Source organism: Scyliorhinus torazame, chromosome 11 (genome assembly GCF_047496885.1).
Source record: "Scyliorhinus torazame isolate Kashiwa2021f chromosome 11, sScyTor2.1, whole genome shotgun sequence".
Taxonomy (NCBI): Eukaryota; Metazoa; Chordata; class Chondrichthyes; order Carcharhiniformes; family Scyliorhinidae; genus Scyliorhinus; species Scyliorhinus torazame.
The window spans coordinates 34,700,531-34,717,862 of record NC_092717.1 but is presented as its reverse complement, the minus strand read 5'-3'; the positions used below and the strand labels follow the sequence as shown (position 1 = coordinate 34,717,862).

The 17,332-nt window shown below is 45.4% G+C and overlaps 1 pseudogene; it reads right to left on the bottom strand.

The window, feature by feature from the left end:
- Window positions 1–6,875: 6,875 nt before the first annotated feature.
- On the bottom strand, window positions 6,876–16,844 carry LOC140386089 (protein phosphatase EYA4 pseudogene; annotated as a pseudogene).
- Window positions 16,845–17,332: the final 488 nt, after the last annotated feature.

The window sequence follows — 17,332 nt, the reverse complement described above, 5'->3', positions numbered from 1 at the left end:
TACGTACTGGAATGGCCTCTGGAAACCTAGTAGACACATCCATTATAGTCAAAAGATATTGATTCCCACTTTTTGTTTTAGGAAGCGGTCCTACACAATCAATTATGACCCTCGTAAAAGGTTCTTCAAATGCTGGAATGGGTATTAAGGGCGCTGGTTTTATCACTGCTTGAGGTTTCCCTATCACTTGACATGTGTGACATGATTGACAAAATTTAACTACATCTTTATGTAGTCCAGGCCAACAAAAATGTTTCTGGATTTTAGCTTGAGTTTTCCTTATTCCCAAATGAACTTCCACTGGTACCTCATGTGCAACTCGCAACACCTCCTTTATATACCCTACCGGTAATACTACTTGATGAACTTCTGCCCACTTTTCATCCGCCTGCATATGTACAGGTCTCCATTTTCTCATCAACACATCATTTTTACGGTATAACACTCTGGTATACTCTCAGATTCCTCTTCCGTATATGCTTTCTGATATATCCGTTTTATTTTTACATCTTAATGTTGTAACTCCGCCAATCTTCCTTAACTAAAAACATCCGACTCATCCTCCACCTGTTCTTGTTCTTTTTCAACCATCTGATCAAAAATCGTTTCTGATAATTGCACTTCAACTTCACATTCACTCTTTGATTTCTCCTCTTGTCTTAACCTGTGACTTTGCGACCTTGTTACTACACAATCCAGAAAAATCCCAGGATATTCGTCCTTCAACTCTTCAGTTGACTTATTTTCCACTGGCTTATCAACCACAGTAGGCATCACTCCCACCTGTAATCCAGCTATATCATTACCCAAGATAAACTATTCCTGGACAAGATAGTTTCTCTATTACTCCTACTATCACTTCACCACTCTTCACTGGACTTTCCAACCTTACCTTATATAATGGAACGCTACTCCTCTCACCCTGAATTCCACATATCACCACCTTTTCTGGCAACATTCTTCCCAAACTACATAATTCCTCATCTCTTACCATTAAAGGTTGACTAGCCCCTGTATCTCTTAAAATTGTGACTTCTTTACCTGCTCCTCCTGATACACATGAGTAAACTTTACCCACACAAGTAAATTCTTTCAATACGTCTGGCACCTTCTTAACAATTAGAACAAAGAACAAAGAAAATTACAGCACAGGAACAGGCTCTTTGGCCCTCCCAGCCTGCGCCGATCCAGATCCTTTATCTAAACCTGTCCAAGGATTTTCCAAGGATCTACTTCCCTCTGTTCCCCGCCCGTTCATATATCTGTCTAGATGCATCTTAAATGATGCTATCATGCCCGCCACTACCACCTCCGCAGGCAATGCATTCCAGGCACCCACCATCCTCTGCGTAAAAACTTTCCACGCACATCTCCCTTAAACTTTACCCCTCTCACCTTGAAATCGTGACCCCTTGGAATTGACACCCCCACTCTTGGAAAAAGCTTGTTGCTACCCACCCTGTCCATACCTCTCATAATTTTGTAGACCTCAATCAGGTCCCCCCTCAACATCTGTCTTTCCAACGAAATCAATCCTAATCTACTCAACCTTTCTTCATAGCTAGCACCCTCCATTCCAGGCAACATCCTGGTGAACCTCCTCTGCACCCTCTCTAAAGCATCCATATCCTTCTGGTAATGTGGCGACCAGAACTGCACGCAGTATTCCAAATGTGGCCTAACCAAAGTCCTATACAACTGTAACATGACCTGCCGACTCTTGTACTCAATACCCGTCCGATGAAGGCAAGCATACTGTATGCTTTCTTGACCACTCTATCAACCTGCGTTGCCACCTTCAAGGTACAATGGACTAAAGAGCTAAAGAGCTGGCTTTTAAAGCAGACCAAGGCAGGCCAGCAGCATGGTTCAATTCCCGTACCAGCCTCCCCGAACAGGCGCCCAAATATGGCACCTAGGGGCTTTTCACAGTAACTTCATTTGAAGCCTACTCGTGACAATAAGTGATTTTCATTTCTGGGGCTGTTTAGCACAGGGCTAAATCGCTGACTTTGAAAGCAGACCAAGGCAGGCCAGCAGCACGGTTCGATTCCCGTAACAGGCGCCGGAATGTGGCGACTAGGGGCTTTTCACAGTAACTTCATTTGAAGCCTACTTGTAACAATAAGCGATTTTCATTTCATTTCATTTCAACACCCAGACCTCTCTGTACATCAATTTTCCCAGGACTCTTCCATTGACCGTATAGTCCGCTCTTGAATTAGATCTTCCAAAATGCATCACCTCGCATTTGCCTGGATTGAACTCCATCTGCCATTTCTCTGCCCAACTCTCCAATCTATCTATATTTTGCTGCATTCGCTATCTGCAACTCCACCAATCTTAGTATCATCTACAAACTTGCTAATCAGACCACCTGTACCTTCGTCCAGATCATTTATGTATATCACAAACAACAGTGTTCCAAGCACGGATTCCTGTGGAACACCACTAGTCACCTTTCTCCATTTTGACACACTCCCTTCCATCACTACTCTCTGTCTCCTGTTGCCCAGCCAGTTCTTTATCCATCTAGCTAGTACACCCTGAACCCCATACGACTTCACTTTTTCCATCAACCTTGCCATGGGAAACTTTATCAAACGCCTTACTGAAGTCCATGTATATGACCTTCCCTCATCAATTAACTTTGTCACTTCCTCGAAGAATTCTATTAGGTTTGTAAGACATGACCTTCCCTGCACAAAACCATGCTGCCTATGACTGATAAGTCTATTTTCTTCCAAATGTGAGTAGATCCTATCCCTCAGTATCTTCTCCAACAGTTTGCCTACCACTGACGTCAAGCTCACAGGTCTATAATTCCCTGGATTATCCCTGCTACCCTTCTTAAACAAAGGGACAACATTAGCAATTCTCCAGTCCTCCAGGACCTCGCCCGTGCTCAAGGATGCTGCAACGGTATCTGTTAAGGCCCGAGTTATTTTGTCCCTCGCTTCCCTCAGTAACCTGGGATAGATCCCATCCGGAACTGGGGACTTGTCCATCTTAATGCCTTTTAGAATACCCAGAACTTCCCCCTTCCTTATGCCAACTTGACCTAGAGTATTTAAACATCCATCCCTAGCCTCAACATCCGTCATGTCCCTCTCCTTGGTGAATACCGATGCAAAGTACTCATTAAGAATCTCACCCATTTCCTCTGACTCCATGCATAAATTCCCTCTTTTGTCTTTGAGTGGGCCAATCCTTTCTCTCGTTACCCTCTTGCGCCTTATATACGAATAAAAGGCTTTGGGATTTTCCTTAACCCTGTTAGCCAAAGATATTTCATGACCCCTTTTAGCCCTCTTTATTGCGCGTTTGAGATTTGTCCTACTTTCCCGATATTCCTCCAAAGCTTCATCAGTTTTAAGTCGCCTAGATCTTATGTATGCTTCCTTTTTCATCTGAGCTAGTCTCACAATTCCATCCGTCATCCATGGTTCCCTAATCTTGCCATTTCTATCCCTCATTTTCACAGGGACATGTCTGTCCTGCACTCTAATGAACCTTTCCTTAAAAGACTCCCACATTTCAAATGTGGATTTACCCTGAAACAGTTGCTCCCAATCCACATTCCCTAGCTCCTGCCGAATTTTGTTATAATTGGCCTTTCCCCAATTTAGCACTCTTCCTTTAGGACCACTCTCGTCTTTGTCCATGAGTATTCTAAAACTTACGGAATTGTGATCGCTCTTCCCAAAGTAATCACCGACTGAAACTTCAACCATCTGGCCGGGATCATTCCCCAATACCAGGTCCAGTATGGCCCCTTCCCGAGTTGGACTCTTTCCATACTGCTCTAAAAAAACTCTCCTGGATGCTCCTTACAAATTCTGCTCCATCCCATTCAATGTTGGGGAAGTTAAAATCTCCCATCACGACCACCCTATTGCTCCTACATTTTCTATAATCTGTCTACATATTTGTACCTCTACTTCACGGTCGCTTTTGGGAGGCCTGTAGTGAAGTCCCAAAAATGTTACTGCACCCTTCCTATTTCTTAGCTCTACCTATAGTGCCTCAGTGCTCGAATCCTCCATCGTGCCCTCCTTAACAACAGCTGTGATAACATCGCTGACCAGTAATGCAACTCCTCCACCCCTTTTATCTCCCTCTCTATCCCTCCTGAAGCATCTATACCCTGGGATATTTAGTTGCCAGTCTTGCCCTTCACTCAACCAAGTCTCAGTAATACCAATAACATCATATTCCCAGGTACTAATCCAAGCCCTAAGTTCATCTGCCTTTCCTGCTACAGTTCTCACATTGAAACAAATGCACCTCAGACCACCTGTCCCTTTGCATTCATCATCTCTTCCCTGTCTACTCTTCCCCTTAGTCACATTGAGTTTATTATCTAGTACCTTACTGGCTTTAGTTGCTGCCTCTTTACTGACCTCTAACTTCCTCATCTGGTTCCTATCCCCCTGCCACATTAGTTTAAAACCTCTTCAACAGTGTTTGCAAAAGCACCCCCAGGACATTGGTTCCAGTCCTGCCCAGGTGTAGACTATCCGATTTGTAATGGTCCCACCACCCCCAGAACCAGTTCCAATGTCCCAAAAATCTGAACCCCTCCCTCCTGCACCATCTCTCAAGGCACGTATTCATTCTGACTATTCTTGAATTTCTACTCTGACTGTCTCGTGGCACTGGTAGCAATCCTGAGATGACTACCTTTGAGGTCCTACTTTTTAAACTTATCTCCTAACTCCCTAAATTCTGATTGTGGGACCTCATCCCGTTATTTACCTATATTGTTGGTGCCTATATGCACCACGACAACTGGCTGGTCACCCTCCCCCTTCAGTATGTCCTGCAGCCGATCTGAGACATCCCTGACCCGGGATGAACTTTTTGAACAGGCTGTACAATCGTTTGCACCTCCTTTGCTTCCCTTGGGCTTTCCTTTACCACTCTAACAAACCCCACTGTCTTATCCTGTTTTAGCACATCAGTCTTCCCAGTGCTTTTCTTCAACCACCAACACTGTGACTTTACATGGCCTAGTTTATTACAGTGAAAACATCTGAAACTTTTCATTTCTTTTCCACCCTCCTGGATTTCTTTTTTAATCTGAGGTACACTCTCTTTATTGTCTCCCTTCAGATCACCTTTACCTTTACCACATGAGTATTTCTCATGTCCCCAGTTTCTATCCCTCACCGGCTGAAACTGATTTCGGAAACCAATCTTTGATTTATGAACTAATTCATAATCATCTGCCATTTCCGCTGCTAATCTTGTAGTTTTAACCCTCTGTTCTTCCATATGAGTTCTCACTATATCAGGAATTGAATTTTTAAACTCCTCCAAAAGTATAATTTCTCTGAGGGCTTCATACATTTGGTCTATGTTCAAAGCCCTTATCCACCTATCAAAATTACTCTGTTTGAGCCTTTCAAACCCCATGTATGTTTGACCAAATTATTTCCTTAAATTTCTAAATCTTTGTCTGTCAGCTTCAGGCACTAGCTCAAATGCACTTAAGATGGATTTCTTCACCTCCTCATATGTTCCAGATACCTCCTCCGGTAGTGATGCAAACACTTCACTAGCCCTACCTACCAGCTTTGTTTGAATCAGTAATATCCACATGTCCTGTGGCCATTGCATTTGTTTAGCTACCTTCTCAAATGAAATGAAAAAGGCTTCTACCTCCTTCTCGTTAAACCTTGGCAATGCTTGGACATATTTAAATAGATCCCCACCACGTCTTCGACTATGACGCTAACTCTCATTATCCTCATCCATCTCCTCCAACTGTACATGTCCCTTTGCGTCTGCCAATTTTCACTGATTTTCATGTTTCAGAGCCATTTTCCGAAGTTCAAACTCTCTCTCTCTTTCCCTTTCCTCTCTATCTCTTTCTTTTTTCTTTCTTCTCTCTCCTTTTCTTTTTCCTCTCTATCTCTTTCTCTTTCTTTTTCCGCTCTCTCTCTTTTGTATTCAAGCCGCTTTAATTCTTTCTCATGTTTCATTTGTTTAATTTGCAACTGAATTTAACCATTTCCCATGAGTCAAACTCTATCTCAGGCAACTTTAAATGCTTAACCACCGCCATAATTACCGCATCTTTTCGCATTTTGTCAGGTAATGTTAACTGCAATGTTTTTGCCAGACCTAACAGTCTGCTTTTCATCTCTGTCCATAAAGTACTGCGTGTGACAGTCTCCACCCCCAAAAACTTCTGAGCCTCTGAAAGAGCCATTGTCCACAACACTCTCCCCACTTAAACTAAAATACCACACCAGAAAAGCAACAATCCTTCACTGTCTTTAAGTTCACAAAAGCCAATCCAATAGATAGACTTTTATCCCGGACGAGCCCCCAATTGTTATGGGCGAGGCGTTTTCCGAACCCTAAAATGTATAATGAAGTTCAAGCAACCTCCCCGTTTAATGTATTTGTTGCTTTTCTGAACACACGGCTTGTTCCCTAGGTGTGGGATTACAATTATGGACACGTGGGTTTTTAAACACATAACAATCTTTATTCCATGAACTCAACTTAACATCTTAAATAAACATTGGATCTCTTAACACCCCTTACTTCAAAGATAACTCCAAAAATATTGCAACAGTAAATAATTCCTCAAAATGTTCCTTCAAAATTCCAAGAGGCTTAACACCTTTAAACAGAATCACATCAGGTTAAAGGCTTTACTATTATGAGTTTAAATCACCCAAATGATCCAGAGATAGTCTTTCATGGCAGAGATCCATGCAAACACAGACACTCCCAAGCTCTTTTCAAACTGAAACATAAAACTGCAAAATGGCTGATCTAAAGCCCAGCTCCACCCACTCTCTGACATCACTGATTTCTTAAAGGTACATTGCTTAAACATCCATGCCTTAAAGGTACTCTCACATGACAGTGCCATATGTGGAAGGTGGATAATACTGTGCATACTGGTTTTGGCCAAATGCTGTGTAGGAAGGGTAATCCTGATGAGAACTGTTGAAGCTTCTCGAATTGGAAACAATGCAGCTCGCATAAATACCGGGTGATGGTGTGAAACTAGAACCTTGCATCTGATAGGAATATGCCATTTGGCCAGACTGGGGTGCAGCAAATCCTGGGCTGTAACTAAGGCATCCAGCCTGCAGTGCAAATTGTGCTTGTGGTAGTCCTCCTTCGGTCTTGATTCCATAAGTGGGTAATCCGTAGTGCTGGCCTGTTTGAGAATATGCTGCATAGACTGCTGGCTGCTGCATTCCTGAATACTGGGTTTGTCCAGCATAAGCTGTCATTGTCTGCACTGCTGGTGTGAAAAAAATGTGTGGGTACGGCTTGGAAGGATATAGCTGTGGTGAATATTGGTGGATTCCTCTTGGACTGTAGCCACTACTTGTTATTACTGACCCAGTGTAATTGTCAAGTGATCCATCTCCTGTCGCCGTCGTCACCCTTTGTGTGCCGTCACTGAGTTTGCGGCACTCCCTGTCTGGAGTAAAGTCCGGCTTACCTGAGTCAGAGTTGGCGTTTGGTTGCTCTCCACCTGGAGACTGGTCTGTTTCACCTGAGTCAGTGTTGGTTTGTTAGTGCTCAACGTCCGCAGTCTTAACAGGTTTACTGGAGATGGCTGAGATTTCTTGAAGCTCCACGTCTGGAGTCGGAACATGCAGGAATGCATTGACTTGTGGAGAGGTTCGAGCGAATGAGGTTGGAAGTAATGTGGTGTCACCGGACTCACCAGTGATCTCACAGTGTTCGTCGAGTGTGTCTGTACACACTAGCTGAGGTCTGTCACACTGCACATCTTGCATGGGAAGTGGGATGCTGTCGTCACTCATCTCACATACAGTGGATAGAGCCTCAGTAGCTTCTTGTTGTTCACTTGGGCTGGGTATACTTTCTGAGTCTTCTCCTTGTGGCTCAGACAATGTGGGTGGACTGTCATAATCGCTGTGTTGTTCATTTGGGCTTGGACTGTCATAGTCGCTTTGTTCTTCGCTGGAGCATGATAGACCGTCATGGTCGTCCTGCTGTGCACTGGAGCGTGGTAGACTGTCATAGTCTTCTTGCTGTTTACTTGAGCATGGCAGACTTGCATCGTCTGCTGCTAGTTGGTCAGAGGAGGTTGCTAGACCCTCATGGTCTTGTTCCTGCAAGGACTGCGCTTTGGAGTCTTGTGTTGCTTCTATTGTGGAGTCTGTACACGAGCTCGCTGTGGAGGCTTGTGACACTGGAGTCACTTCTTGTTCGTGCAAGAACTGCACTCTGGAGTCTTGCGTTTCTTCAATCTGGGGCTGGTTTAGCACACTGGGCTCAATCGCTGGCTTTGAAAGCAGACCAAGGCAGGCCAGCAGCACGGTTCAATTCCCGTACCAGCCTCCCCGAACAGGCGCCGGAATGTGGCGACTAGGGGCTTTTCACAGTAACTTCATTTGAAGCCTACTTGTGACAATAAGCGATTTTCATTCATTTCATTTCATCGTGGAGTCTGTCCACGAGCTCGCTATGGAGGCTTGTGACACTGGAGTCACTTTTTGTTCATGCAAGGACTGCGGCGTGGAGTCTTGCGTGTCTTCTATCGTGGAGTCGGGAACCCTTAGCGGTGCGTGGACCACTCTCTGTGTGGCAGCAGGCCGCTCTCTGTGGGCTTGTACCGCACTCTGTCTCTTGGTGTCAGGCCGCAGCATAATCCTGCACTCACGAGTCGGGATGTCGTATATGCTGGGCTGAAGATATTCAAATCCGAAGAACGAATCCGCGTCTGCATCGGATTCAGTATGGGCTTGCCTTTTCTAATGAAAAAATCTTCGTCCGAGTCGTAGTCCTCTTGGACCCCACCCCTGGTACCATGTCTTGTTATGCTCTAGGCATAGCATAAGCGGCTTCCTTGTAGTGTACTTGAGAAAGGAAGGTTCAGACGTGGAGATAACTTCAACACGTTTATTAAACTATTTACATTTCTCCTACTCGGGTTCGCCACTACTGTTAATCCTGCTATAGCTACTCAGACTGACTAACCATTCTGCTACAATCCATGTGGCGGGTGTAATATTGAATCAACCCTGTGTCTCTACTCACTGACTGTCTCCACTGGAAAGAGGATGATCATGTGTGTTGTGTCCTTTATATATGGGTTGGTGTAATGCCCTCCTATGGTCGTGTCACCTCTGTGTGTATCGTGAATGCCCATTGGTCGTGTCCTATCTAACTGTTCTATTGGTTGAGTGTCTGTGTGTCATGTCTCTGGTGCTCCCTCTAGTGTCTAGCTAGTCTACATGTATTTACATTAACCCCTTGTGTCTTTACAGTGATGCATATCACCACACTAACCACTGTGCCAACGTGCCACTCTCTCAGAACCAAGATCCTTTGAATTCAGTATACACAAAGGCCTAAAGGTGGGAGATGTAACTGAAGACAAGATCCCAAACGTAACCAGGAACAACATCCAAGAATGTGCATGATAAAAGCACGGGGCAGCACGGTAGCACAAGTGGATAGCACTGTGGCTTCACTGCGCTAGGGTCCCAGGTTTGATTCCCCGCTGGGTCACTGTCTGTGCGGAGTCTGCACGTTCTCCCCATCTCTGCGTGGGTTTCCTCCGGGTGCTCCGGTTTCCTCCCACAGTCCAAAGACGTGCAGGTTAGGTGGATTGGCCATAATAAATTGCCCTTAGTCACCAAAAAGGTTAAAAGGGGTTATTGGGTACGGGGATAGGGTGGAAGTGAGGGCTTAAGTGGGTTGGTGCAGACATGATGGGCCAAATGGCCTCCATCTAAAACAACAATGACAATCCCACGGGCAGCACGGTGGTGCAGTGGTTAGCACTGCTGTCTCACGGCACCGAGGTCCCAGGTTCGATCCCAGCTCTGGGTCACTGTCCATGTGGAGCTTTCACATTCTCCCGTGTTTGCATGGGTTTCGCCCACAACCCAAAGATATGTAGATTAGGTGAATTGGCCACGCTAAAATTGCCCCTTAATGGAAGAAACTGTATTGGGCACTCTAAGTTTAAGAAAAAAAGAATGACAATCCCACAGCGCACTGTGAGCAACTAAAGAAAATCAAGATACGGTTACCACCACATGATCAAGGCATACCACGGATAAAAGGCAAATGTAAAGGCATTTTGAAAGCGAGGGAGCTGGGCAGTTCATACAAACAAGAACTATCGGCACAGTTAAATGCAGCAAAATATTTTGGACAATTGGGAATATAAAAACATGTTCTTAAATAATGATTGCATATCTTTAAAAATATAAAGCAAAATCTAAAATATGGCCAAAAACAGTGCTAAAGTCATGAAAAAGCAAATCAAATGCGTAATATGTTTAATTGTTGCTTTAGTTGAACTCAGGACATAACACCTCAAACTTGGTGCTTGATTGGCACTGGGCAGAATTGACAGTCCCCTTGCTGGTTAGTTTGCAGGCAGGATGGAGTCCCGTTGAATTCATCGGATAACATTCTCACCACCCTCCCGTTCATCCTGACCTCTCCACAATTTTATATTGCACCAGGCGAGGGCTACGCCAGCTCATCTGCTTTTGCCCCATTTGAGGCCACCATATGGGCAATTCATGGCTGCGTAAGGACAGCCTCGTTCCCATCCTCAATGTTCTGTCAGACGGTTTAGCAGCGGTGGGGAAGCCCAGAAGGTCACTCTACTCAGGCCACCAGTAGGGGAGGGGTTGGCCAGAGCATGCCTCCAACATATGTGTCCTTTCCACATCGGATTCCCTTCCACCCCCATCCAACCCTTCTACCAACACCCCCAACCCCAGTTCAGACAACCCCAATTTTCTGTTTGAAGTAGTTTTCATCAATTGCCCTGGATAAAGTGCAGTTTACAAACATCAAAATATATTTTTATTCAACAAACCCACATTCTACTTCTACCATTTTAAAAACATTCCAGGCTTTGCGAAGCTTGTAAAGAACTTGTGCAAATGCTTAATTTGAATCCCACTGTGTTTCATAAAAATTCTTCCTTGTGGAGAAATTTTAGGTAAGGATAAACTTGACAGTACTAACGCCATGTCCTCAGCTTTTTAAGATGAAGCCTTTTTTCTGCGCTCCTAATATCAGCATCCAATACTTTCAGATAAGGGTTAGCGTAGCTAACTGGACAATAAGGTTCTTTACCGTCCATTGCAATAATGTGTCCTGACTGCCATTTCAGAAGAGCTCTTGTTGCCTATTCTATCTCCTATGTCTCAGATGACCAATTTAATGCTAGTGTGTGTTGCACCATGCAAGTGCTTTATATTGTGAACGTAAACACACTGGGAACTGAGTTCAGATTATAGGATTTTTTAAAATGGGATCGTCAACACATTAGTCTTGAATGTGTCAATCCCAGGCTCCAGCATTGAAAGAATAGCATTCTACCATTGATATCTGATAAATCATTAACAATTACTGACGTGGAGTGAACATGGAAAATAAATAACACTGACTAGATTTTATCTGAATGTTTTTGTCTTCCGAGATTAAGCTGGACGATTGATATTTTTCCAAATTGAAGAAAGGAGTTTAGGCTGAGCTGTAATACAAATGATAACACACAGTGAAACACATATATTTCCAATTTATATAATTTAGGGACTACTAAACATTTCAAGTATCCTTGCTAGTGTTTGTCAATATCCAAAAAGTTCACATTGGTTCATTCATGATCAAAATCCAATGATAACCAATTAGATTCAAATCATTGGCCACATCAATAAGCTATTGTGCCAAGTTGGACAGAGAAAGCATGCTATAAGTGGGAGTTACTTTCAAAATGCAATGATATTTGCTCAATAACAAATTTATGCAGAATGTCAAAAAGGCATATCATGCTGGCTGTTGACGCACTTTCAGTCTTCTTGTCATGTTAAATCCTGGTGCAACCCCTCACTCCATTTGATGACCTATCTGTGTATGCCAGCTAGACTGACTCCATAGTACCACGAGAACTTGCAGAACAGTGATTTTTCCTTGGTGATTTAAGTGCACGAAAGGGTCACTGATAGGTTGTTCTACATCTGTGAGCTAATGTATGTTCGACAAGAAACTGAAAAATGTGCACATGATCTTTTAACCTTCAGCTCTCTGGAGTAATGCACCTGTCAAGCCAGATAGCAATTCACAATTCAAATCGGCAATGTCTAATCCTGCTAAGGCTGCAGACATTATTCCATGTCTTCACTGAATAAGTGTCTTGTCATTTTTGAAATATACTGGGGAATAAAATAACGGGTTAGTCCATTGCCCCTTTTGTTAACCATGTCAACGAGTTGTCCAGGACAGAGTATCAGAGTTGCCCAATACCATTCCGTAGTGACTATTTGATCTGCAAAATAATATTCACAATCATGTTCAAGTTCACAACTGGAGTTATGACACAGATGGATTTTTTCGTTGTTGTGATTTTCTTTCTGCTTAAAGTGTCAGATGGCGGCAGCATTGTGAAATAAAATCAATCCCTATTCAGTGATTCAGCAACAGTATGCAGCACACCCAGGTGAGGTGTATTACAGCCATCCGCTATAATATGCTCCAGCACTAACCTCACCAGAACACGCTCCATTGCACCAGTTTGACGTCTCATGTATTTTTTTGTCAGCCAAGACACCCACCAGAGACTGGCCTCATGACGCTCAGCAAATTGAGGTGCTGTGAATCAATTAAGATCCTGGTGGTATTTTAGCAGCCCTGCTCAACAACCGACCCCTCAGTAAAGCCAGGTGGGATTGGCTTCTCGGAAACACTGGGCTGGATTCTCCTGCTTTTGCGGCTGTGCCCGGAGGACGCGATTGGTCTTACGACCAAAAAGGCAGCGCCCTCCCCACACCGATGCTCCACCCAGTGAGGGGGGGGGGGGGGCTAGCAGCCACGCCACGTAAAGCCCCCGGTTTTACCTGCAGTCACAGAATGGGCGGTCCATGGCCACACATGCGCACAGCGCCGACATGCGGCGGCCGCGCCATACCACATGGAGCCGGCCACGCGCGCGGACCCGGCCTGCCAGATAGTCCCCCCTCCCCCCCCCGTTACCCTCCTCGCCACTCCCGGACCACCCCCCCCCCAGTTCCCCCAGCCCCCGCCAGGCCCCTCCTGCCAGTGGAATGGCTTCCACCCCGATTGTGGCGACGCTGGACACAGTCCGAAGCAGCCGCACGAGGTCCCCGGAAATTGAGAGGTCACGTGACCCACACCGTCGGGAAGTCGGCCCATTGGGGTCGGAGCATCAGGGGAGGGCCTCAGGTGACGTCCTCAGTACCCCGTTTTTGAGTGGGAGAGCATCCGAAAAACGACAACCCGCCGATTTTGGCATAAAAATGGATTCTCCGGCCAATCACTGATGCCGAAATCGCATTTGGCGATTGGCCGGAGAATCCCGCCCACTGTCTTTAAAATGGACACTCACCTTCAGACAATTGGATCTTAGGAACGCCATGCTATAATGCTCTTGCAATTGCCAACAGAGTGTCAAGGTTCCAAATTGTTCCTTTCTATTATATTGGGCCGTTCTTTCCTTCTGCATACTCTGTTACCTTGTAATGGGTCCTGCTACTTTCAGTCACATTTGGATGATGAAACAGTTAAAATAACTGGAGCAGAGGCCGCTTCCGCCTTTTGCAACCAGCAGCAGGGGCAGCTGGGGCCATTAGAAGTAAATCAGTGAGTGAGGCTGCTTGGAGGAGGCCAAACAAAGCAGATATTAAGGATTTATATAGGCTCATCATTATATCTTGGTGTTTATATTCCACAAGAGAGAAATTTGCTGAAATCCGGAATGAGTGTATAAGTTGTGGTTATGGAATGAGTCAGTGCATTCCAGGCAGAATGTTAAATACATGCTGCCTGCTCTTCGAAATTACTGCTGATTGCAGTCATCCTGTCCTTTATTGGCCGAATAAAATGGCAGGGGGCTGACCTTGCTGGTGTCTACCAGTTCATAAAGGCAGCCTGCACCCTTTAAAGTGGAGGCATTGTAGCTGCAACACACGCGATAGAAGTTTTTTTCAACACAGTCTGTGTTGTGATACTTTCAGCAATAAGTGAACATGTGGGAAAGTGTGGACTTAATAAGAACCTTGTTCAAATAGGTAGAAAGAAGGAGCAATGTCTTGCATCCACAGAAAGTGATGATCATCCAGACATATGCTTAGGAGACAGCAGGAACCAGCAGCAGAGTCAATCCCAGGGGTCATTCTCCAAGAGCATAGATATAGTGCATGAAGACGTTTAGCGACCTGACACAAGTTGTCAAGGTGAGTGAGCTCATGCTCAAAAGCCATATCCTCCCAACTGCAAATCTAGACTCAATCACTGCTCAATTCACTATATTCCCATCACCTGTCACCGATCTTCACCAGACTCAAAATGCAAATCATATGCTTTACTTCACCCTCATAGCACTGTTGCAAACCACCCACCTTCAGCTCACATCTTGTCCATACTATGCACCGTAGTCACCACGTCACCAAACATATTGCAAGTCATCATAAGAAGGGGCTTTTGTTATGAACCCTGTAGATGACTGGTGAGCAAAATGAAAACAGTACCAACAGGATTCCGCTTGTCTGTAGCTTTTACTTCAACAGGAATCAGAACCAACACAAATTACATATTAATTAACAGGCAAATGATACTTGAGCCGAAAAGGTAAATGTCTCTTTCGTCAATAAAAAGTATGTCTTATGTAATCGCAAACACTCACAGCACCACCTGTATGAAGGAGATACTATATAGCTCCAAAACTCCACAATATGCTGTACTTGATTCACACAGGGTAGGTGAGCAGTTCTATCCAACAACTTATTTCATCTTTGAGCTTCAAGGGTGCAATTATCATTCACAAGACACACTTCCAGAAACTCTCTTCCACTTGAATCCTGATGGTGTAGCTTTCCAGAGTTCCTTTGCACCTCACAAGCTAGTAACATCCATGTTCATGGTTTGGCTACAATATTGCAGGTTTTAGACCTTTTCAGCCAACTCACACTGTACTACCAGGAGCTCATGTCTCCTTTCCTGCCAAATAGAAAAACTGACCTCTTCCTGAGAGTGATTTTCTTCTTCAACTTACAAGAATTCTCTGGGCGTGATTCTCTGCTCCCGTGCCGTTTCAGAGAATCACCTGGGTCGCCAAATTTTTGCGCGATGCCGGTCCGACGCCCTCCCGCGATTCACGGAAGCAGCCAGATCGGCACAATCGCGTTTTGCACGGCGCGGTCCAGTGAATCGCCTGAGACAGCCAAAATGGCGATTCACTGGTACCCCAGCGATTCTCAGTGCCGGATGGGCCGAGCGGCCTGCCCAAAACGGCGGGTTATCCCCGGCGCCATCCACACCTGGTTGCTGCCGGCGGGAACAGCGCGGGAACGCTGGGGGGGGGGGGGGGGCGGCCTGCGGGGGGTGGGGAGGGGGGATCCTGCACCGGGGGGGGCCTCAAATGGGGTCTGGCATGCGATTGCTGCCCACCGATCGTCGGGCCGGCCTCTCTGAAGGAGGACCTCTTTTCTTCCGCAGCCCCGCAAGATCCGTCGGACATCTTCTTGCGGGGCGGACTCGGGGAGGACGGCAACCACGCATGCGTGGGTTGGCGCCAGCCAATCCGCGCATGCGCGGGTGACGGCAGTTATGCGGCGCCGGCCGCGTCATGTATGCGGCGCTGCCTTTACGCGGCGCCAAGGCCTGACGCGCGTAAATGACACGGCGCTGCTCCTAGCCCATTTTCGGGCCCTGAATCGGTCGGGATAGGGGCCGTTTCGCGCCGTCGTGAACCTCGATGGCGTTCATGATGGCGCGAACACCCTGTCTCCATTTCAGAGAATCGCGCCCCCTATGTTCCTCCTTATGTCTCTGACTGCTTTCCCTTTATGACTGCAGCTGTGCACTGATTGCCTTCTTCCTCCAGTTTCCATGCTTCTAGCTCTCTTTGTGTCTGCAAGCTACGTGGCTCTGGTCTTAACTTCCAGCCCCTTGGCACTACTTCCTACGCCATGAGTTCCCAGGTCACATGGACCAGAATTCATTGTGATTCAAAAAATGACACTGATTCATTTATAATTGATGCAAACTCTTAAAATTCCTTTCTAATTGATGTGTTAGGCAGGTAGGTTCGATGTGGACTGCACTCAATGCAGGGAAGCTCGAAACAGACGTCTAACACTGGAGAAGATCCAACACTGTTTTATTCAACGATAGAACTGATATACATATTCAGCTGTGGCCGACACTATACTGAACTGACTGGAGACCTTGTAGTAGCCTGACCAGACTTACTAGCTACCGCATGGTGTTTGCACTGTGCTAGCTCGTGGACTCTGACTGTCTCAGTGGCTGGGTCCCGAGAGAACGGGAAACCTAGTGCACTCTGGTTTTATAGTGGTAGTGTCCTGTCTGGTGATTGGCTGCACTGTGTTGTGTGCTTGCTGGTCATCCTGTGTGTCAATCACTGCCTGTCTGCACTTCATTATATGCATGAGTGGATATTATGACACTAATAATTTCTTAAAACCATTTCAGAATGTACAGATATTTTAAAGAAAATACAAATGTTCTTCATTTTTGCATTGAAAAAGTATTTTCGAAGGATTGATCCTGACCTCTTATCCCTTCCATATTTCCAATGCGTGGACAATGCGTTTGCTAGATTTGAATCGACAACCTGCAAGTAAAAATCTCCTGACACACCATATGCACTCCGTACTGCGATCAAATTCACCTTTGAAATGGAGCAGTCTCACGAGCTCCCTTTCCTCGATGTGCTAGTTGAGGAATCTGCCGAAGGATTAATTCTTACTGTCTAATGGAAGCTTACCTTCACTGGTAAATATATGCTTTGGAATTTCTATAGTTCCACGTGCTATAAGATTGGCCATATCGGCAATCTGGTAACTGGGCCTGCGCCATATGCTCACTGTGCAACCTTGATGCTGAAATGGGGTGCAGCAAAGCTATCCTGCAGGAAAATGAATAATCCAATCAGATAATTGCTTGCGGTGCAGCTTGGATACTTGTGAATGGACCTAAGGTCACCACTTTCTGACCTGAAAAGTGCCCCAGATTACCCTGGAAGGCATAATCTCAAAAAGGTGAAGATATCCTTGTCCTGCTGCTGCTATGCAGTTGCAGCATGAGTGGTATTTTACATTTACCAGATGCTGCCGTCAAACCAAAAAATCATTCTGTGTCACAAATAAATGAGTAATGTAGTATATTACATTTCAGTGCCAGGCACATAGGCTGGATCTTCCAATAAAAGCCAGATCATATTAAACAGGACATCCCTTCCACTGTTCGCAATAGGCAGGGTACTGACTGTACTCAATCAGCCTGTGCTTGCAAAAACCACGATATAATGCCCACC